This window comes from Thermobia domestica, chromosome 9, assembly GCF_964235325.1.
Source record: "Thermobia domestica chromosome 9, izTheDome1.hap1.1, whole genome shotgun sequence".
Lineage (NCBI taxonomy): Eukaryota > Metazoa > Arthropoda > Insecta > Zygentoma > Lepismatidae > Thermobia > Thermobia domestica.
Genome location: NC_137462.1, coordinates 122,055,467 through 122,079,226, shown reverse-complemented (window position 1 = coordinate 122,079,226; position 23,760 = coordinate 122,055,467). Strand labels below are relative to the sequence as shown.

The 23,760-nt window shown below is 37.6% G+C and overlaps 1 protein-coding gene across 4 annotated transcripts in view; it reads right to left on the bottom strand.

Annotated features, from left to right (window-relative positions):
• Akt (AKT serine/threonine protein kinase) overlaps positions 1–23,760 on the bottom strand; it is a 203,629-nt gene that overhangs the window by 166,160 nt on the left and 13,709 nt on the right. For all 4 annotated transcript variants that reach the window (XM_081771806.1, XM_081771804.1, XM_081771808.1 and 1 more), the window contains exon 2: positions 13,960–14,036. The gene's annotated coding sequence lies outside the window, so the exon portion shown is untranslated. The remainder of the gene's footprint in view (positions 1–13,959; positions 14,037–23,760) is intronic.

The following is a 23,760-nucleotide window of genomic DNA, read 5'->3' as shown; positions in this document are numbered from 1 at the left end:
AACATATTAACAAAACATTTCTCTATGAAAACAGTGTCAGGGGTATCTTCTAAAATCTGACTTTTGAGCATTGCAGTATCGGAATATGTTGAACAGTTCTTTCACCCATGTATCGGAAATACTCAAAGGCTTTTTATCCTATTCACGATAGGGTACGAGAAACGCAAACTGACTACAACGCAAACAAATTATTTTTAAAAAATCATAAAGTGTCAACAAGATGGGTATCTAGGAGCTGGCAGATTAATATCGCATCAGAAAATTGTATTCCAGTGGACTTTCCGACAGGTATCATTAGCGTTGTAAAGGGTCGGAGGGGGGGGGTTTGGGGGAAAAAGAACCTTTTTTTATCGTTTTTCCCAGGGCCGGAAAATAATGAGAAAAAGAAAAAATAGTTTTTACACTTTTTTAAGCAGTTCTTTGTTACACAGTTTTTGCAAAACTAAATCTAAGTAGCAAATTTTGTACAATACCCTGTTCTTCTTGTATGCATCTGCAAATCTACGCTCATTGAAATTACATGAAAAACATATAAATACACAGAATATGCCCTCACCATTCGAAACTTTTACGTGGTGGAGTTAGATGTAAACTAGGGATGGCCAGAAGGATCCGGATCTCGGATATCCGGATACTATAATATCCGGATCCGGATCCTATAAGATCCGGATCTCGGATCCAGATCCGAAATTTCGGATCTTGGATCCGGATATCCGGTTCCTGGATCCGGATCCGAAATTTCGGATCTTGGATCCGGATCCGAAGTTTCGGATCTTGGATCCGGATCCGGAATTTCGGATCTTGGATCCGGATCCGGAATTTCGGATCTTAGATCCGGATCCGAAGTTTTGTATCTTGAATCCGGATCCGGAATTTTGGATCTTGGATCCGAAGTTTCGAATACTGGATCCGGATCCGAAGTTTCGAATACTGGATCCGGATGTTCGGTTCCTCTATCCACACCCGAAATTTCGAAGTTCAGATTCGGACTCCTGATTTGAATATTTTAGGCCTTAGATTAAGACCCAGTACTAAAATATCCATATGTATAAAATTGACTAGGCGAATTTTATCTAACTCAGTGGGAAGACAATTCAATTTAAATGACAAAAGATTACATGAAAATCTCATTTTCACATTTTTCGGGGTTAGACCACTGTTGCGCACACCCCATCATTTAGTCTTTAGTATATCTTTAAACGTACTACAAGTATGCCACTTTCATCTCAAGTCAGTAATTGTATAGATCTGCCTTTTGTTATATATTAATCGAGTTAGGATTAAAACTCGATTGTTTGTGAGACCTATGATAATATTTTCAGAATGAGTTATAACGTTGAAAAACTGCATAGTAATGCTGCATATTTTCTTTGTGCCACATTGGAATTTAATGTAGTCTATCTTATACAGTCGGCTCTTATGATTAATTCAATGATCTGAACTCCTGCAGCATTACGCTAAAATCATGGATGTCTTTGAATTTTCGTCATTATTTCTATTTTTTATTACGAGCAAAATAAATATCATAAGCGGCATTTTACATAATACATATAGACGCAGTTCAGTCAGTTGATTGCTTAAAGTTTATAGCAAAGCTATTACATTTCTAAGACACTGGCGGCTTTAGGACAAAATCCATGGCTTTCCCATAAAATCTTAAATCTCGCTATATAAAAAGGGCAAAGTCCTGAGTGAGTGAGTGACAGATCACCGTACAGGCCAAATCGCTTAAGCTACAAACGTGAAATTTGGACAGTTTATAGGCTTTGTGACGTAGGATACTACTAAGGAAGGACTTTGGGAAATTCGACGAGGAAGGGGGGAAAATGGGGTGGAAAATATTGTTGATTCTTGACGTTAGATACTTCAAATTTGGTATTTAATTTGGATTTCTCATTGAAAATAATTTGATACTTGTTAAAGTGCTTTTTGATATTTAAATTAGAAGGGGCAGGGAAGATGTAGAAAGTAAAAGAACGGGTGGTACTTGCAATTATTGCAATTAGTATAATAATATGCCTATATCTTGGAAACTTAAAGGGTTAGAAACATGGAATTTGGTATTTGGACTTCTCACTTAAAATAATTAGATATGTATTTCAACGTTTTTTTGATATGTGGCCCAGAAGGGAAGAAAAAGGGCGAGAAGAAAATTGAGTGGAGATTAGAATTATTGTATTAATATGTTCAATCATTTAAGGTTAGAGACTTGAAATTTGGTATTTGCATTTCTCATTGAAAATAATTTGAAATGTGTTTCAGTGTTTTTTGACGTTTTAGTAAAAAGGAAAAGAGAAGAGATAGAAAGGAAAGAGGGTGGGGATTGTAATTATTATAATAACATGTCGATATCTGGGAACCTCTGAAGGTTAGGAGCATAGAATTTGGTATTTGGACTTTACATTTGAAATAATTAGGTATGTACTTAAGCGTTTTTTGATGTATATCTTAGAGGGGAAGAAAATGGGCGGAGAGAAAAGACTTTTATATCTCGGAATCCTGGAATGATAGAGAAATGAAACTTGTTATTTGAACAAAAATTCGTTACGAAATCTTTGAGTTTTACGTCCCACGCTTATGCCAGTTAGGCTAAAGGAGACGGTGATTATGAGAAATAAATGAAATGAAGAAAGTGGGAGGAAACGGGAAAACCCCGAGAAAACCCACGAGCACGATGTTTGTCCACCACAAAGTCCACACGGCGCGAGCTGGGATCGAACCAGGGACCCCAAGCACCGGAGGTGAACGCTCTACCACTGAGCCACCGCGCCCTCTTAAAAATTCGTTATGTTTGCAGGCGTATGATGTGCGAGGCCGTAGACCGAGCAAATGTGTGGGCTAGGGGGAAAGCCCCCATGTACTCGCACTGAAATTCGGTATGTCTCGGGATACCGGAATTTTATTACATACAATTTGATATTTGAACTGATTCGGTATGGTTGTAGGTTTACGAGGTACGAGGTCATAGGCCGATCAAATGAGATATCAGAGGGTCTAAGGGCAAATCCCCAGACATTTCTTTTTAAATTGATTATGATTAGAGGCTTTAGTGGTGCGAGGCCCTAGTAACGGGGGTCTAGTGGCGAAGCCCCCAACTAGCCGAGGTCTATTAAGTACATAAATGTATTTGCGTAATGACTGGTAATTGCATGTATGCCTGTGGACAAAATTGCATAAGTAGCCATGAGAAATGACAATCCTTTAAGATAAAAATTTTAAAAAGCTACCAAAATGTACTCTTGAATGAGTTGTATATTATGTTTGCACAGGGCCGAATCCAGAACGGACTCCTGGAGGGGGCGGATGGATGCTTAGGGGGCGGTTGGGGATGCTAGCAGTGAAAAATTACTTAGATGATCTGAAATTGCCACAAATTACTACTAAAGTACACTGTTAATGGTGGCGCTGGGTAGAGGCGAACGACTTTTCGCCCTCCCCCTGCATCCGCCTATGTGTTTACATGAATGATATAGCTCCTTATACAACCTATGCAGAGTTAATAGTAGTGGATTACTAATTACAAAGATACGTGTTACTGCTCGAGGCTCCATATGGTATTTTGTATACACATACAGTACATTAATACATTGATTTTGATACATTAATTGCCATTTAGAACTTCATCTCTACTACAATTCCTAATTCTAACTGGAGTGGTACGGTCACAGAGAAACGTATTTTTAAAGAAAGAAAAAAATCTCATCTAGAGCAAGAAAAGGAAGTTGCTCCTTAATTTGATTTGATCTATATTTTATGGGCTGTTCTATTAGCAATGGCCTAGCCCATCACGACTAGGAAATGGCCTCATTCAGTGATCACAATAACTCAGAAAGAATTAGAAAAGTAAGCAGCCTGAGTCTAATGAAGAAGCTTGGGCTTGAGACTAAGGTTTCATCCCAGCATTTGACTAGTGTTACAGAAAACAAAGGACAAATTTCCATCAGGACGACCGCTTTAAAAAAGATTTACTACCTTTTCGGTCAAGTATTTCCACTAGAATCGAATCTGACAATGAGATTGCTCTCACCTAAGTCGACAGTTTTACTCAATCAAATTTGGAGTAATTGTGACATATTAAGGCACGAAAACCAAATATCAACAGATGAAGAGAACGCAAGGCTGTCACACGATCAGATACCAAAAGTGTCTTAAAATCTTATTTTAAGCATAGGAATGAAAATCACTTTGTCAATAATTTCGAAAATTTTGCTGATTCGGAACACCCGAATTTTCTGACACAGTTTCGAATCCGGATCCAAGATCCGGTTTTTCAGGTCTGGATCCAAGATCCGAAATTTCGGATCCGGATCCAATATCCGAAATTTCGGATCCGGATCCAAGATCCGAAATTTCGGATCCAGATCCAAGATCCGTGTTTTCAGATCCGGATCCAAGATCCGTTTTTCGGATCCGGATCCAAGATCCGTGTTTTCAGATCCGGATCCAAGATCCGTGTTTTCGGATCCGGATCCAAGATCCGTGTTTTCGGATCCGGATCCAAGATCCGTGTTTTCGGATCCGGATCTAAGATACGTTTTTTCGGATCCGGATCCAAGATCCGTGTTTTCGGATCCGGATCCAAGATCCGTGTTTTCGGATCCGGATCTAAGATACGTTTTTTCGGATCCGGATCCAAGATCCGAAATCTTGGATCCGGATCCAGTGTCCGGATATCCGGACCCAAGTGGATCCGGATATCCGGATCCAAAAATATCCGGATCTGGCCATCCCTAATGTAAACCGACTCATATGTTTCCTTTGGTACGTCCCCGCGGTCGCACTAAAAGTAATGTGCTGAAATTATTGTTTAGTATTGTTTAAGTTCAGAAAATAACATACCTGACAAACTTTGAATTATGACCATAATTGATTATTTTCTGGCTGGCACAGACGTAAACACTAAACTACGTGTGAACATTAAATCGAACTGTTACATAACTTATTAAGTATCGCTATTCTTTCAATAATTGTGTTGGTCGAACAACAGTTTATGTGCAATGCACAGTTCGTTCAATTTAGCCTTCCAGTTGTCACTATTTGAATAACTAGTGATTAGTTTCCTGATTGCGATTACAAAAATATGCTCTTCATTGATTTTAATAAGTCGTTGTTATAAGAACAGACTCCATTTAACGTAAAATTTTAATAAGTTTGTTCCATGTACAATATCTTCGTCAATTCTTGTTCTTAGTAGCAACTAATGATTTTTTTTTTTTTTTTTTCAAAAACTTTGCAAAGTTCAAATCCCAGCTTTGATGGCAAATTCATCGGGAAATAAAGATTTGCAAAGGAAAATATTTTACATGCTTATTAACCAAGCCAAGGGCTATCTCCATCCCGAGTTTAGTCCAGACAGAATGTGTTCTGTAGAGCGCATACAGTACATACTGACCTTGAGATTAAATTTTTGAAAGAGGAATCAAATGTACTAGACGGGTTTCACCTTATCATTATCATAGGTATTCTGCCATTATTGGCAGGTCACTTGCGCAACTGAGAAGCTTCCATGCTCCACTGTCTTCAGCTAACTTCTTGGTCTTCACGTATAATTTTTCTGATTTGATATCGTCCGTCCATCAATTGTAGCCTTCTTCACACTCTTTTTCCTGCCACCATACCCTCCAGCACTGCCCTCATGATACAGTTCCTTCTTAGCCAATATTCCAATTAGTTTCACTTCCTTTTCTCAATAATATTTAAAATTGTTCTTTTCTTCCCCATTTCTAACACCCTCTCATTGTTTTTTCACTCGACCTAGCTAATTCTTCCATTCTTCTCTACACCCATATTTCATAAGCTTCCAGTCGTTTTTAATAATTTGTGCGTAATATCCATTTTCTGCAACATATAGTACAATTATAATTCAGAACGTTCAAAAATGCAGAATATTTGTTATATAGAGTGAGGTAAATGATGAAAATACTTTGATATAGGAGGAACAATCTGTATGTTCCATAATAATTTTCACATCTAGTCAGCGTCAGATTGGCACATTCATGGGCTCTCGGCTACCATGTGTCATGAATTTTCCTTACGGGAAACTTTCGTGTTCAGGTATCCATAATAAACCCAATTACTAATAATATATACTATATATTGTGGGGATAACATCCTGGCCTTTTCTCTGTGCAGCTACAGGCATGTAGTTTGAGGCTTAACAATCAGTTGATAAGAAAGGCAAAACTGCAGTTTCGAGACGAATGCTGGTGAAAAGAAAGTTGTTTTCCTATAAAATCAAAAAAGCATTCAATACAGTAACTTTTGTTTCAGCGTATCACAGGAATTTCATTGATAACATCATTCTTATCAATATTCACAAACAAGTCTTGCTCTACATTCATTAATATTACTGAAAACAGTCAATTTTCACTTAATGAAGATCTTAGTTGGTTTTTAATTATTTCAAGTTTAGAAGAAACACGCTCACAAGTCATTTGTGTACTGAAGGGGTCATTACAAATTTGAACACGGTGTATAAATTATTGAACAGTCCAAACTCAGATGCAAGTTCATACAGAAAAGGGAATGAACAAAATAAAACACTTTGATCACTCTCTCTTCTTAATATCTCGATGGACTTCATTCTTTATCGAGTCATTTTCTGTCTCTTGTTCGGTTTCAGAAACTTGATGTAAATCATAATCCTTAACTTTCCTCAGTTGTCTCTGTTGTACTTTCTCTTCTACATTTCCGTGAACAGGGATGAAATTCTTATACTGATTTGCGAAACGCTTTAGTTCTATCAATACATCACTTCTCTTCACTTTCGACAGACAAGAAACAGTAAGCAGACTGGAAAAAAATCATCTCAATACATTTTGGATCCAAGAACAATCAATCAGCAAAGTTCGTTTGGAACAAACCTCTCCTCAATACTCCTGATTGCACAATCGAGAATATTAACATAGGATATCTCGAACTGTTAAAAAGGTGAATACGCTTTAGGGTCAGTCCATGTCAATTCATCCAGGTCATGAAACCCATAGTCTCAGAATGGCATGAGGATTTTTCTGTTTACTCTACTTGCCATCCTTATTGATCACACCAAATGTTAATTTGATATCTTATATACTTTTTTAGTTAAATTTTTTTTTTTTTTTTTAGTTTGGTAAAATATAAGTTTTTGTTGTTGCCGAGGGTTAAAGAAATTACGACATTGATATACTAAAAAGATCATAACTTTGTTAATTCTCATCATATCACAATGATTGTTTCACTAAAATGATCACAATAAGATACAGAATAAGGTAAAAATACATTCAGCTACTTGTACTTGAATTGTTGTAGTAAATATTAGCTCAAACCTGGATATTACGATTTTTTTAAAAGAAAAAACATAAAATTTTAAAATACAGTAAAAACTTAAAGGCACTACATAAACCAAAGTACAGTGAAACTTGCTTAAACCGGAACTTGAATAAGACGGAAATCTGTCTATAGCGGACATTTTTCAAAGTCCCGGCAGCTCTTATGGGAATTCCTTTACAAATAGTTTCTGTAAAACGGAATCTTCCGTAACGCGGAAACGGAAAGCAAAAATAGTCCCAGGGAACCTTTGAAGCTTGCATAAAACGGAATCTCTTTTTCGCAGTGGAAGGCTGCAAAAGGTTACCTTTCATCTCTCTTGTGCGTGTCTTATTTGGAGGTGAAGTGATGAATATGGAATGCCACTTAATAGAACAAGTGAACCCTCCTCCATTAGTTCTTGCCTTTAAATAATGCATCACAAAATACCGCTACAGATTTGACCTCGTTTTCCTATGACGATCTTTTTGCTGTTTGGAAGCACTGAAGCAGATGATTGACAGGTTATTATTGTTCATGTACCATTTTTTCTATCTGCATTTGCTTTCAATCCTCCACCTGTGAACTTGGTCTGGTCTTAAAATAATGTTGGAGTCCACAAGTCTTTTAAAAAAAAAGAATGAAATCTTTATTTTACGTCCCACGGTTATGCCGGTTAGGCTAAAGGAGACGGTGATGATGAGAGATGAGTGAAATGGTGGAATGAGGAAAGTGGGAGGAAACGGGAGAACTCAGAAAAACCCACTAGCACGCTGTTTGTCCACCACAACGTCCAAACGGGGCAAGCTGGGATCGAACCAGAGACCCCGAGCACCGGAGGGAACACTCTACCACTGAGCCACTGTGTGTGTATGTGTGTGTGCGTGCGTGCGTGTGCGTGTAGAGTATGAAAGACTGCATTTTGGAGTTCCACAGCAAATATAAAGGTAAACTATAAAACCATTTCCATCTGTCTTATTTTTGTAGCTATTTTCAGATTTGTATAAAACGGAAATCTGTTCAAAACGGAAACAAAATTTGGACCCGTCGCTTTCCGCTTTATACAAGTTTCACTGTATTTTATATGTATTTATAAGCCTAAAGGCATGAGCTAATGTGTTCTGAAGGAAAAACTGTGGGTTTTTAACTGCAAATATTTTTAAACCATTTATCTTTAGAGTACGGCCAGGTGTTTTAAGAAAATCGTAGACCTTCACGTTGGTAGCCCTAGCGTTGTCCCTAATTGTCACAGGGACATGAACCATATCACGTTACAAAGCTTATGGAACACAGATTCCAACAAGATAACTTCTGTGCCCTCTCGTTTCCAACCCACAGAAGAAGAAAAATGGCTTTTTAAAAAAAAATGTTTTGTCGGACTCTGGCAACACTGTTCATTGTCATACGCAGGAAAAAAAATTCTCGCATACACACCAGACATTGGGTGGAATCATATAAAAAATAAAGGGCCTAGGTACAATAGCTTGCGAGATAAAAATTCGAAACCTCGTATATACTATGGTCAACCTGTATATATTTTACGAAGGAACTGTGGTCTACCCTCAGGTTGGCAACCCTGTCGTCTTCCCTAATTGTCACAGAGACGCGAATGATATCTCGTTGCAAAGCTTACGGAACACTGATTCCAATGAGTTAACTTTTGTGCCCCCCTCCCCCGGTTCCCAACCCACAAAAGAAGAAAATTGCTATTCACTATGAGTTTAATGAATTATACATATTCATCACATACAACAGATTGAATATAATCAGTGAACGACTGAAGTGGTTCATTTACTATTTACACCATAGAGGTCCTGAAGTAGAATTACAGAAAATATTTAAGTAAAACACTAACAACATTTTATTTCTGGGCTTACATTTGTTTCAACATCTTGTTGCACTGATGATTGATTGAACCTATTTCCTTTTCGGAAAAATAATACATTCTTCCGGATGCTTTTGTGACTGGGAGGGGGGGGGGTACAAATGAAATTATGTTACTCATAGGAATCCAGCAAACATCTTCTTTTGGGGGCCAGTGAAAAGATGTAGCAGGCCCATGGGGATGGATAAATTTAATTTTAACGTCTCCTTCATCTTCATGTTTTGGCAAAACTAATCCAAAATACCACCGGTCATCATAAAGGCATGCAATGTAATTGTGCACACCCACATCAGGCATTTTCACCGAATGATTTTCTCCAGAAAAGTTGAATATTGTGCAAAAGTTGTCATCTAAACTTACTCGTTTTGTTGCAGTGGAGTCTTCAGATTTGGGCTCAAAGTGATGAAGACTACGTTTTCCAGGTACTGCCCTGGATTAAGTGAAACGCCCTTCTAAGTTTTTTCGTCCTCTATCAATGATTCTTTTCTAATCATTGTGAACTTTATATTTTCTATATTTTCCTTGCAAAAATAATAAAAAAAATTCGGAATTATCAATAGCATTACCAGGACTACGATGGAGACTTGCTTTTGTCACGATGCGCTTGACAGTGCCACCTATACCGTCACAAGGAGACTTCCAATGGCTAGTGGCAAAAAAAACACCATGTAGCTTTTAATCCAAAGTCTTTTTCATGAACTCATGTGGTTCGGATTCCACGTTAATCAGTAGGTCCACGTCTCATATAGCCTCGCTGCTGAAAGGGACGCTAAACTGAAATCAACTCAACTCTTTTTCATGAACCTGAGGGCTGTAGGATTCGCACTCCTCAAGATACCGAACGAAATTGCTACCTAAACTGATATAAGATTCCAACGAACTGTTTTGATTTGTGAAATACTTTGTGAAACGATCTTACTTTCTAAATACATTAAATATATTTTTAATTTATTAAAAACTAAGACAGTTATCGAAAGCGCTTATGAGTAAAAATAATAAAATTATATTTTGGTTATTTGATTTTAAAGTTTACTGTAAAATCTTATGTGCAGTTGTATTAGTTCTAGAACATTGATAAATTTACTGCAGCTTAAATAATTTAACATCTTCAGCTTGATTAAAATGTCATAATTTTATTACGCCTTACATGTAAATCATTCAATGAGTTTTTCAGAAAGTAAAATGTGCACTATTTTAACCCTTAGAAGATGCCTGGCTCATCCCTTTCTGTTAGCGCCAGTCGGGGGCCGCGGTAGCTCAGTGGTAGAGCGTTCACCTCTGGTGCTTGGGATCCCAGGTTCGATCCCAGCCCCCACCAAGTGAACTTTGTGGTGGACAAACACCGTGTGCGTGGGTTTTCTCGGGGTTCTCCCGTTTCCTCCCACTTTCTTCATTCCACCATTTCATTCATTACTCATCATCACCGTCTCCTTTAGCCTAACGGGCATAATCGTGGGACGTAAAACTCAAAGATTTCATTTCATTTCATTTTTCTTAGCACCAGTACTTCAAACTTCTGTTGCTCGGCTCCTAATGAACCTAGACTGTGCCTCCCCATGCCGAATCCGTAGGAGGAAGTGATTTTTCTTTTATGACAAAAAACAGTGTTGTCAAAGTCCCACAAAAGTCAAAGATGATTTTCATCTTCTTTTGTGGGTTGGAAGCCGGGGGGGAGGGGGCACAACAGTTACCTCATTGGAACCAGTGTTCCGTAAGCTTTGCAACGGGGTATCATTCGCGTCTCTGTGACAATTAGGGAAGTCGCCAGGGTTGCCAAGCTGAGGGTAGACCACAGTTCCTTCGTAAAATATATACAGGTTAACCATAGTATATACGAGGTTTCAAATTTTTATCTCGCAAGCTATTGTACCTAGGTCCTTTATTTTTTATATGATTCCACCCAATGTCTGGTGTGTATGCGAGAATTTTTTTTCCTGTTCAGGTTCAGGTTCAAGGTATTTTCCTTCCTTCTCTTCGGAAGTTTGGATTCTGAAAAAAAGAAAAAAATAAAGTAAATATACTGCTTTTTTTTCATTTAACGTTTTCCATTTTCTTTTTCCACCAAAATTCAAGAAGTTCTTTGGTTTTATCTATTTCTTTCTCACTTAGTTCCCTTCCATTTACATTAAAGCCTAGCCTCCAAGCTAATTTAATCAAATTTCCTTCCTCTTTCACTTCTTCGATCCATTGCCATTTTTCCCTGATTTTTTGGGTTTCTTCACATTTTAACAATAAGTGTTCTAATGTTTCATCTTCTTTAAAACATAATTGACATTTTTTGTTCACTTCTTCCTGTGTATGACAATGAACAGTGTTGCCAGAGTCCGACAAAATTTTTTTTTAAAAAAGCCATTTTTCTTCTTCTTCTGTGGGTTGGAAACGAGAGGGCACAGAAGTTATCTTGTTGGAATCTGTGTTCCATAAGCTTTGTAACGTGATATGGTTCATGTCCCTGTGACAATTAGGGACAACGCTAGGGCTGCCAACGTGAAGGTCTACGATTTTCTTAAAACACCTGGCCGTACTCTAAAGATAAATGGTTTAAAAATATTTGCAGTTAAAAACCCACAGTTTTTCCTTCAGAACACATTAGCTCATGCCTTTAGGCTTATAAATACATATAAAATACTTTGGTTTATGTAGTGCCTTTAAGTTTTTACTGTATTTTAAAATTTTATGTTTTTTCTTTAAAAAAATCGTAATATCCAGGTTTGAGCTAATATTTACTACAACAATTCAAGTACAAGTAGCTGAATGTATTTTTACCTTATTCTGTATCTTATTGTGATCATTTTAGTGAAACAATCATTGTGATATGATGAGAATTAACAAAGTTATGATCTTTTTAGTATATCAATGTCGTAATCTCTTTAACCCTCGGCAACAACAAAAACTTATATTTTACCAAACTAAAAAAAAAATTTAACTAAAAAAGTATATAAGATATCAAATTAACATTTGGTGTGATCAATAAGGATGGCAAGTAGAGTAAACAGAAAAATCCTCATGCCATTCTGAGACTATGGGTTTCATTTGATATTTTAACTGGATGATTTGAAATGGACTGACCCTTTATCATTACATTACTCCCCAAACATTTATTTTTGACAGAAATTCGTTTCTCAGGGAAGACAAGTTCAATCTTAATTTTTCTTTTTCTTTTTTTTTTTTTTTTTTTAAAAAAAAAGCATTAACATCTGCTAAACTTTTATATTTTAGATATAATCTCTAAATCCTTTATCCAGTCTCAATTATGAAGTAACTATCAGAATGTTTGTTCTTTGATTTAGGAAGAATAAGGTTTGTGGAAGGTATTTAGACTAAAACTATATAACTTGTATAAATCTTTTGAGTTTCAAAATAGTTGATGCACGAAAAGTTACGAAAACTCTAGCCCGTTTCATTCTTTGCGCTTACATTTCGTAGAACTGAATGTTATCTTTAGCATAGGTTGCACGGGATATATTTATTAAAAACTTCAAACTTCAATACTCTAAGAGATTTGAAGACCAGCAACAAAACATTCAAGACCCCCCCCCCTATTTCCCCGTTAGAAGTTCTATCTTGCAAAATCTGTCTTATCTGCAACTTAAGGTAAGAGGATATTATTTCTTCAAGATTTCAAAGTTCTGCTTCTAATAGTTTCAGTTTTGGAGAACGCCAGAAAAACTTTCACTCCTTCCACACACACCCTTTACGATCCGAATCTCTTAAACTCCAATCTTACAAGCCATCTGGGTACAAAATTATTTCTGCAAAATTTCAAGGTTCTACTTTTAATAGTTTCGGCGATCTAACAAGTGAATTAATTACTGGATTTAACCTTATAGATATGTAAGTTGAATCAAGATCATTCATTCTTCACTCAATTCCATTATTATTGGCTAGGAGCTTTGATTTCATCATAGTTGTCAAAATTGATGCAAGAAATTTTAAATTTTAAAGTTCATTAAAGACAATGCATATTGAGAGAAATGATATACAAATAAGTTTTTTTCTAATTTTCTAATCTTTCCGAAAAAAAAAACTGTTTTCCCACGCGGTTCAAAATTTCCGGAAATTTCACAACTCTACGTATCAAGCAAATTCACAAAGCTTTCTATTCCAAGTGACGGGGGATGAAAATTGATTTACCACTTTCGCCAAAGTCCATAACAGTTTCTATGCAGTAGTACACCACCTCTTTCCTTCCTCCAAAGGGATTTGAGGCAAAACACTAACCAGAATGCCAACTATTCCACAAGACACGGAGATACTGCTATTACATTATTAACTGAATCATGAAAAAAACAACATACGTTGATACATATTTACGCCAAAATCGGAATCAGGAACAAAAGGAGGAACCTAAGATAAGTATGGTTCTGCTACATCAGGATCACAGAAAACAATGTGTTGCAATGGCTATCACTCATACTCTGATCTCGAATTGGGGGATCAACTGTCGTGCTCATCCACCTTACCATACGTAGCTTTTACCTGTTTCCAAAACTGAAGCGACATGCCTGATGAAGACAGACATTTGTGGATAAGAATGGCACCAGGGATTTATCCGATGTATGCTATTACGAGCATAAGGATAGTTTCTTCCAATAGATCATTGTAGCTTTGTAGATGAACTAAATGTACCGAGAAAGCATGGAACTATGTTCAAAAATAATCGTATTTACTTTCTGTATTATTTTGATTTTTTAAAATGAGCATTACAGGATATTAAATGCCCATCATACGTAACTTTTTCCCCCTGGGAATAAAAGAAAGAAGTATAATATTAAAGCAATTTTTCTTACCCCAGTGGTGCTGCAGAGCTGTATCACAGTTTCAACCTTCCTGAACACGCATTCTGACAGACGTTTCCATTCTTTATCTAAAATGAACAAATAGAAAATACTATTTTAAATATGTAGTAGTTAAACTGCTACTAAAAACTTATTCGATTTAATTCCAACGTATCACAGAAACAACATATTCCAACAAATCAGAATAACACACACGAAATTACTAGGAAGAGGCATATATGCAAGAAATGCTCATAGAACTCATATTGCATGATAAATATCCGTACATATATTCATTGCTGAAAAGTAATAATCTACGGAAGTTCATTTTAGATAATACAAGTTGATGCTGCTAATACCAAAGTAGTAGATCACAACTAATAAAAATTCCAAACCTTCATATATGATTTCACAATTGATCCGTGTTTTCATATAAACTTTAATATACACAAACAAACATTTTACAGGCCACTAGTCACAAATTTAGAAAACTTTTATGGATTCGCTTTAATATAAGAATCCACCTATTTAATGTCTTGCTATCATGTTTCCCTTCTTCTACCTTCAACCACACTTTTTATCACAACCCTTATACTAAATTTATTCTTAACCTAGTGATGCTGTGCATTGCGGAAGCTACCTACTCTCTCTAATTTCAACTTCAAATTATAGGAGCAGTGATTCACGAATTCGAATAATAATAATAATAATAAATAATAATAATAATGGTATGAAGTATTAAAAAATTGGAATATATATGAAGAATATTTGTTATTATTTAAAATAAATATATCCTGTTAAAATCTGACTTAATGATTATGTTAGTTAAAATAACTAATCTGACTCATCTATTTGAATATTCCATTAATAAAATATGTTTGCGTCGCATTGGTTCACATCTTGACAATGCAGGTCAGTTGAAAACTCGAGTAAGTGCATTTTCAATTACATTCATGACTTGACTTTTACTAAATTTAAAATGCCTACTATTGATTACATTAATCAAATTTCAGTAATTAAGTAATATTCATCTAATATAAATAAGAGTTTGTTTGTGTGTCTGTTTGTGTGCGGCCTGGGGACCAGACGAGTGGACCGAGAGTTACCAAAATTTGGTCACGCGTACCTTGGTCCAGGCCCCAGATCAAGGTAAAGCATTTTTTTGTCAAACTTCGAACCAGGGGGCGTTTACCGGGATATATAAAAGTAGTAGAAAATGACCGATATTAGTGTCGAATTCATAGTTTTCGCGGTCGCTGAAATGAATGGTGATACTCCCACAGGCGTTGACTTCCAAATACAGCCCTCCTGCGAAGAATGGGTATATTCAGCTAGTTCTAAATATTTACAAAATTATAACATTATACATGGTCTGTACTTTAAGTAATGAGGATATTTTTGTCTTGACGCGACTATACGTCAGAGTGCGCTGGGACCAGTTGGAGTCGGTAGCGGGAGTTTGACCTTGAAAGCGCTCCAAGCGGCAGTTTGCTGCTAGCTTCCGTTGAGGCATGATCAAGCGCGGCGTGCACATCTGCAAAGAAGTGTGTGCAAGAGCAAAATGCAGCAAAGCATTGAACAACGTTACGCAACCAAATTTTGTGTTCTTCTTGGAAAATCTGGTGCATCAACGCTGGAAATGATTCGGCAAACGTATAATAGCAACAGTTTATAACAAGCCCAAGTTTTTAGGTGACACAAAATGTTCAAAGAAGGTCGGGAGAGCGTAGAAGACGAACCCCGCACAGGTCGCCCGTCGACCTCAAGAACGGGAGACAACGAACTACGTGTGCGAGATTTGCTAAACTCGGACCGGCGTTTAAGTGTTCGTTTTATCGCGGATACGCTAGGAATCGATAAAATGGTTATTCATAAAATCATCACCAAGGATCTTGGGATGAGGAAAATTTGTGCCAAGCTCGTCCAGAAAGTTTTGACGAACGAGCAAATGCAAAACCGTGGGGCCGTTTCGAAAGATCTTTTGGCACGCATTGAAAAAACTCTGTTTTTGGACAATGTCATTACTAGAGATGAAAGCTGGATCTTCGAATACGACCCCGAAACAAAACGATAGAGCACCGAATGGCACACTCCGCAGTAGTCTCTTACAAAACACGCATGTCCAATTCCAGAATCAAAGCATTGCTGATTGTGATTTTCAACAAGAAATGTGTAGTCCACTCGGAATTTGTGTCTGAAGGATAGACAGTCAATGGCGTCTTCTACGTGGAAGTGTTAAAATGATCAAAGAGACGGGTCAACCGAGTGCGACCAGAAATTGTCGCCGATTGGAAGCTCCATCATGACAATGCGCCATGTCATACCTACTTCGAGTTTACAGAGTACCTGACGAAAACTTGCATCACAACGATTCCTCAGCCTCACTACTGCCCCGACCCTGCCCCTGCAGACTGCTTTCTCTTTCCCAGAGTGAAAAAAGTCCTCAAAGGACACCACCCCGGAACTCTGGATACTATCAAAGCTGCTTGACGCGTGCTCTAAAGGCTGTTCCAGTTGTTGACTTTCAGGGAGCGTACGAAGCGCGGAAAACTTACCTGCAAAAGTGTGTTGACGCTCAAGGAACATACCTTGAAGACTATTAAATGTTTGTAGTGATATCTGTAATTTTTTTCAGGATTTATTATCACTACTTAAAACACAGGCCCTTGATTTTTAATTGTAGAATAACATTAATTTTGATTTTCATGCATCATAATGATTTGTCTTTACGAACTGTCGTCCATCTTCAGACATATTGACATTGTTTGTTGGAGAGAATCTGTCTAGTAAGTTGATTTTGCTATATGCCTATAGTATGTTTAAGTAGTCTAGCACGGGCGTCTCTGGGCGGGGGACAGGGGGTGCACGTCCTCCGCAAAAAATTATGTAGAAGAGGCAATGGGAGGAAGCTGAGCGTATTTATTTGAACGAAGTAAAGAAATAGGATGAAAAAATAAATGTCATATTTATTGTTTAGTAGTTTTGCATTGGTAACGACGTTCACCCTCACTTTTAACCCTGTTTCACATCCACTTCTTCCTGGAAACAAAGTGTAAGAGTACAGAAAACAATGCTCACTCAACTTTACCTAACAATTAGAATACGCGTGATAAGCATCTGCCCTCTGTTGCTAACGCTAATTAGAATAACCGGTTTACACATTGCAAAACGTGTTAAGGTTATACACGGTGTCCAAATGTCCCTACGGATTTTCTCACTTGCTATGAAACAATCTTTGGATCTAAACTGAGTCTTTATACTGTATACCTTATGTAGCCCAATCTTTATATGGAGTGTACAATTACAGTGACTAGCAGAATTATTCGGACAGATCCAGTGAAGTACATATAACGGGCTATGGCTTCGAAATGAAAACATATTTTGTACGCAACAATACACAAGAAAAAGGAGCTATATACGCATACCTGAAAAACACAATGAAGCGTGTAGTTGCTGTCAACAGAACGGATATAATTAATCGCAATGAAAATCATACCCAAATTTTCCCCAGCAAAATTATTCGGACAGTACGACATTTGTGAAATAATGTGAGCACTATGAGACGTGGCGCTAGTGCTGAGGGTTGTGTTAAGTACTGTAGTCGTTATCGTGGCAGTTAGATACTATAATTCGTTGTCAACACGAAGAATGGGTCAAAGAGGAAAGAACACGACATTTGAAAAGCGGCAATTAGCAATTTTTCATTATGAAAAAGATAAAAGGTGCAGAAAAATTGCAGAGATGTCGCAAATGAAAAAAGTGCAGTATGTGATATTATCAAGCGATACAAGGTTGAGGATAGAGTTGATTTCCTCCCTAACACGGGACGTCCAAAGACCATTTTCGGACAGACGGGAATCCGCCATAGTCCGAAAAAAAGATAAACGAATCAAGGATCAACGAAAGGATCAGTAAAAAAAGAATCAATCAGCTCCAAAAATCGCTGCCGAGGTTGGAGAATAAATGGGGATGGACGTGAGTCCCGATACAGTTAGAAGAGTCCTGAGGAGAACTAGTTTTCATGGCCGCGTAGCATGCAGAAAGCCTCATATCAACAAAACAAAGAGGAAGAAAAGACTAGTTTTGCAAAATAATACCAGTATATGGGTGCCAACTGGTGGAACTACGTGATTTTTTCTGGTGAAAGTAAATTCAATATCTTCTGTTCTGATCGGAAGGTAATTGTGTGGAGAAGAAACAATACCGAGCTGGAGGAACAATATTTGCAGCCGTCAGTAAAATACAAAGGAGGGAGCGTAATGGTATATGGCTGCATGTCAGCGTCTGGAGTAGATGAGTTGGTGTTCATTGAACAGTCAATGAACAAACACTTCTACCTGCAAATTCTCAAAGATAATTTAAAGAAGAAGGCAGAAAATGGGGATATTAGATACATTCAAATTCTACCCGAAACACAGCTCATATTGTAAATCTGTGGTTACTATACAATTGCCCAAAGACATTCCATCCCCCTCTCCAGTCTCCAGATATGAAACCCATTGAACATTTGTGGGATAAACTAGACAAGCAAGTTCGAAATGTGTGATAAACTAGAGAAACAAGTTCGAAAAATATGCATAACCTCGAAGGCACATCTGAAGGACGTGCTTCGTCAAGAATGGGCCAAGATTATTGTTGCATACACTCGCAAACTTGTGAATGGTATGCCAAATACTCTACATGCAGTTCTTAAGCAGAAAGGACTGCCTACTAGATATTGAGTTTTATATTTTTTGCTCGATAAGTGTCATATCTGGTCAGGTGTCCGAATAATTTTGCAACACCCGAATTCGTATTGTTTGTTTTGATCTCGCTACTTTAGATTGTTTGTTAAGTTATTTTATTTTCGAAGTGTAAATTTGTTTATGTTTGTTGGATGTCAGAGAAAATGATAGCATATTATTTGCATTTCCTTTTTCTTTGAAATAAATCCCATCTTTTGTTCAAACACTATGGTGTCCGAATAATTCTGCTAGTCACTGTATCACCCCTCCTTGAAAAACTCCACTCTGGGTGTATTTGGGTTCTGTTTCAGAAGCTATGCTTGACATGAGTTGGTTCATGCGTCAACATCCCAGAGACGGAGTGAGTCAACAGTATGTGATCCACTGCGACTCACCATGACCTACTCTGACCCACCGACCCATTCTGTTCAGTGCATTATAGACAGCATCTTCTGAACACTGGTGAATTTGTCTACGTTTTATCTTCAAAGCCTCCATTTTCCTTCCCTTTTCATTTGTTTCTATTTACTGTGCAGAAAGAACTTTAGGTATTTTAGATATTGATATTTGTAATTGTAATAATACAAATATGACTTACTACTTGGCTTTCGAGGGTTTCTTTCTTTCTTTCTTTCTTTATGGCCTACTTTACTTTGATTTGAAACTTTCAAATTTAATCCTATTTTCCACTGAAAAGTATCTGTAATTCAATATATTACAATTAAATTGAAATTCATTGTAATATAGCCCATGACAAACAATTTACCATTTTATATCGTAAAAATCAGATCCACTGGTATTGTAACGGAGCGGTGTTGAGCAATTGACCGTAGTAATCCAAATTCCGATTAGTGATAATTTCACAGCCTTGTCATATTACAAGTGTAAACTATTTAGTTAGTGGAGAGGAGGGCGTGCATCATGGGTCAGAGTTGATCATGATGGGTTTGGGTGAGTGGTGGGTCAAGTTTTCATTCACCCACGTCATCTCTGCAACACCCACTTCAATTCCTCAACCACATGGGAAATTGAGCTTAAACTAATTGTGCTTCATCCACTTATTTTATTACTGAGTTGATATTATTCCTATGGAAAGGGAAAAAAAGAATAAGCCGATAAGATCTATTACATAAGAATTTCTTACATTTTTTAATGACTGCACATCTGCATAATGATAAAAGATCAACATTTTTTTTTTTTTTTTTTTTTTTTTTTTACATTTTACGATATTTGTATGTCAAACATTGTTCTAATGTTTATTTTTAAATGGTTCTTTCTTTTCCACGCACTATCATCATCACATGCGAAAAGTTTACTTTCCCTGATCAACATACATTTGACCTTAAGGCATATTAAATATGAAACAAATGTGGCAATATTACACAGTGTGCGTCATACAGCTTCGTGTGTTTACGTAAGATGCCACAACGAAAAAAAAAATACATGTATAAAATGTAATAATAGCTATACAGTAGTGTTCTGAGCCGAACACGCTATTTTCCCCACTGTATCAGTGATATCAACTTTGATCTTTATGTCAGACAATCCAAACAGCCTGTTACTTTCGATTGAAGTGCGTGATCAATTAATAACACACTATACCCTACATGTGGCACAATGATCTATAAGGATGAGGATATTTGATCAGTGGCAGAGCGCTCATTTCTGATGCGGAGGGTCTCAAATTCGATCCAGGATATGAGGGATTGAACTAAACGAGTTTTGTTTCACCCAGGGGCGGATCCAGGGGTGGACGATCGCCCCCCCAGAAGAGGAAACTTTCTTATTTTATATATATAAATAAAACCCATCCCAAAGTTTGGAGCCCTTAAAAGTAGCAGTATGACAACCCACCGCCTCCCACCCCCAGAAGTCGGTCCTGGATCCGCCCCTGGTTTCACCAGTGCAACTACGCCAGACTTTCAAACCATGTGAAACCATGCTGATGTTTGGGAGAGTTATAGTTTCTAGTCTCGGAGACGAGAACGGCAACACTAGTGATGATTCAAGCCCCGATTGAGGTTCGAACCCCACATTAATAGTAGGTCCAGTTCTTCATAAACTCGGCATTGAGTAAGGATACAATACACAAGTCAGAATTCCATATGTAGAATACAATACAACAGACACTATATAATACACGTACGCCACTGAGGTCAAGTGGTTAACGTGCTGCTGTATGTGTGTGGGCGTGATTACGGGTTCGATTCCCCTGGGGTACTTGCTTTGCATACAGACACCATAATGGTTTGGAAACCCACGTTAAACAATTTATTTCATCCTGAAGCCTTCGATGCTGCTGGTACATTAATTAATAGATATGTTTCTCCGAGCTTTTGACTATTCTTTTCAATGAGTTAGTACCAAATAAAATAATGATCCCAATGGTACAGAACTCTTAAGAAGTTTTCTTTTTTGTTTTTAAATATATGTGAAGATACGTATTTTCACACGAATTACAAGGAAATATTGTCATACTCCTAACATTAATATCAAAGCAAGTCAATATAAGAGTCGGACAAAAAAATCCCTCCGGTCGGACAAAATATGTTACCCTCAATATTAGAAAGCAATCCGACCTACCGCATTCTCCCGCACACAGGTCGATCGATGCCTAGTGTGGAAGAAAGAAAAGGAAAAACAGAAACAGGGCTATCCAACAGAATTGTGGGTCTTCTACAAAGTGGAGGGTTATATATTTAATCACATTCGAGAAAGATTAATGGTTTCGAAAATAAATACACGTATTCACTTGTTAGAAGACAACATAGGCATACAGTAGCTGTCGCTAACTCATTAAGTAGACGTTAATTAATGATATCCATAATTATGGGGAAAACTGAACATTACGTCTGCAAATGTAGTGTTTCCTACTATCACTATTCAATCTTGCTCACAGTCAAAGCATCATTGCTGATGTTTTGCACATTCTCTATCACAACTAATGCTCCCAATGCCTGCATTACAATGCACTAGAATTAGAAAAAAGAAAAAATGACCACAGCTGATACGAGGGCCATGCCTCAAGTTTTTTTTAGCTCTTATTGATAGTTTTTCAAAGTACTCTCCACGGACACGAATACACTTTTGCATCCTTTCAAACCACTTAGAAAACTGTTTATTCCACACTCTTTCGTCTATATGTCCACAGACTCCAAATAAGCACCAATCGCGTTATCATCCTATGAAAAGCGACGTCCACGCAAGTGTTCCTTCACTTTGGAAAACAAAAAAAAAAAAAAAAAAAAAAAATCGCACTAGGCCAAGTCCGGCGAATAGGGTGGATGTGGCAACACTGACTCCTTTCTGGTTCAAAAAGTCTACAGTTCTTGCAGCACTGTGGGCACTTGCATTGTCATGATGCAACAGAAGATGACCGAGTTTTGATCTTGGATGTTGGGCCTTCCATTTCTTGAACACAGTGGGGAGACAAACTGTTGAATACCACTCAGCATTCACCGTACGCCGATTGTCAAGTACAACAGTCGCAACATGTCCCTTCCGTGAGAAAAAAGACGCAACCATTTTCTTTCCAACACTCCGAGGTCTCTTCACTTTGGTTGGGGGATCTTCATTTGTCGAAGCACCACACTTGCGACTGCTACTTGGTAAGCGGATCGTAATGATAAATCCATGTTTCGTCACCCGTGATGATGTTGTAAACATCACGACTTTCCCCTTGGTTGAATTTATTCAACATAAATTCACACCATTTTACCCCACCCTCTTTTTCCCTTTCCGTGAGTAAATGGGAGAGCCAACGAGAACACCTTTTCCTGAGACCTAAGTGTTCATGCATAACTGTCTGCGCTGCTGTTGACCCAATGTTGAGAGTCGCTTCGATCTCCAGGAAAGATACATGGGGATCATCTTTCACCATTTGCTTCACAGCTTCGATGTTTTCGGGAGTCACTGCAGTGTTTGGCCGTCCGGAACGAGGTTCATCTTCAAGTGGCGTACGTCCCCTTTTAAATTCCCAAAACCAATTTCCAACACTGGCTCGCGAAGGAGCAGATTCCCCAAAGTTTCAAGGCATTGCTCCATGGTTAAGCCCTTCTTGTAATCGTAGAAAATCATAGCGCGAAAGTCACGTCTTTACAGCTCCATGGCTAACTAAACAATGGATTATGCGCGCTTCCTTCTCTCTCTCATCTCTGACCATGCTATCACAGACTCATTGTTGCCATTGATGGCTTAAGTCACAAAATATCAGTGTCGAATGCAATAAACAAAATGCTGTGATGTTAGATTATTGCGCTGCTAAAAACTTTCGGCAAGGCCCTCGTATAACTTAATTGTACCAAGATTGTCTTCGAATTCTGGCAATTAAGGCACATTTAGTTAACAGTGTATTCCTACGTTAACCAACAACAATTGGCTGAAACAAGCCACAAAATACAAAACACTATCTGCGTGATTTTGACACTATTGTACTTTTTCTTGGCGGGTATTTTTCCTCTGTCTTATAAACTACTTTAACTGCATTATAATTGTAATCTTGCTGCGTTCCATTTACACTGCCTGATTATTATATGGTATAGAACATGTCAAAGATGTGAGTATACATATATATTCATATTATACTAAAAACGTAATTACCTTTACAATATTTTCATATTTTATTTACAATAATATTTCTTTTGTTACCCTACTCTAAAATCCACCCTGCGAAAATGAATTTTCTAGTGTTATGTCCCACAATTGTGATGTGTGAGCTAAACGAGATGATTATTTTTTACTTAATGAAACGGTAATGATGGGAATCAATGTAGTGGAATAAAAAAAAGGGGGAAAACCTAAGCGCAAGCACAAAGACCACCTGGCGCGATCTGGGATCGAACCAGGGACTTCACGCACCAGAGGTGAACACACTACCCTGAATCACCGCTGTCCCGAAACGGATGATTAATGGAAGTAGACCTAAATGATTATGAAAACTTATAGAATGAGAATGTACGAGGAAGCGGGAGGACTCAAATAAACTACGGACACGGGTTGTCCAGATCATACTCACTTTGTGATCAAGCCGAGGGTCCCTCGCTTTACTGAGCCACCATGCCACTTCTCAAATAATGATATGCAGGGGAAC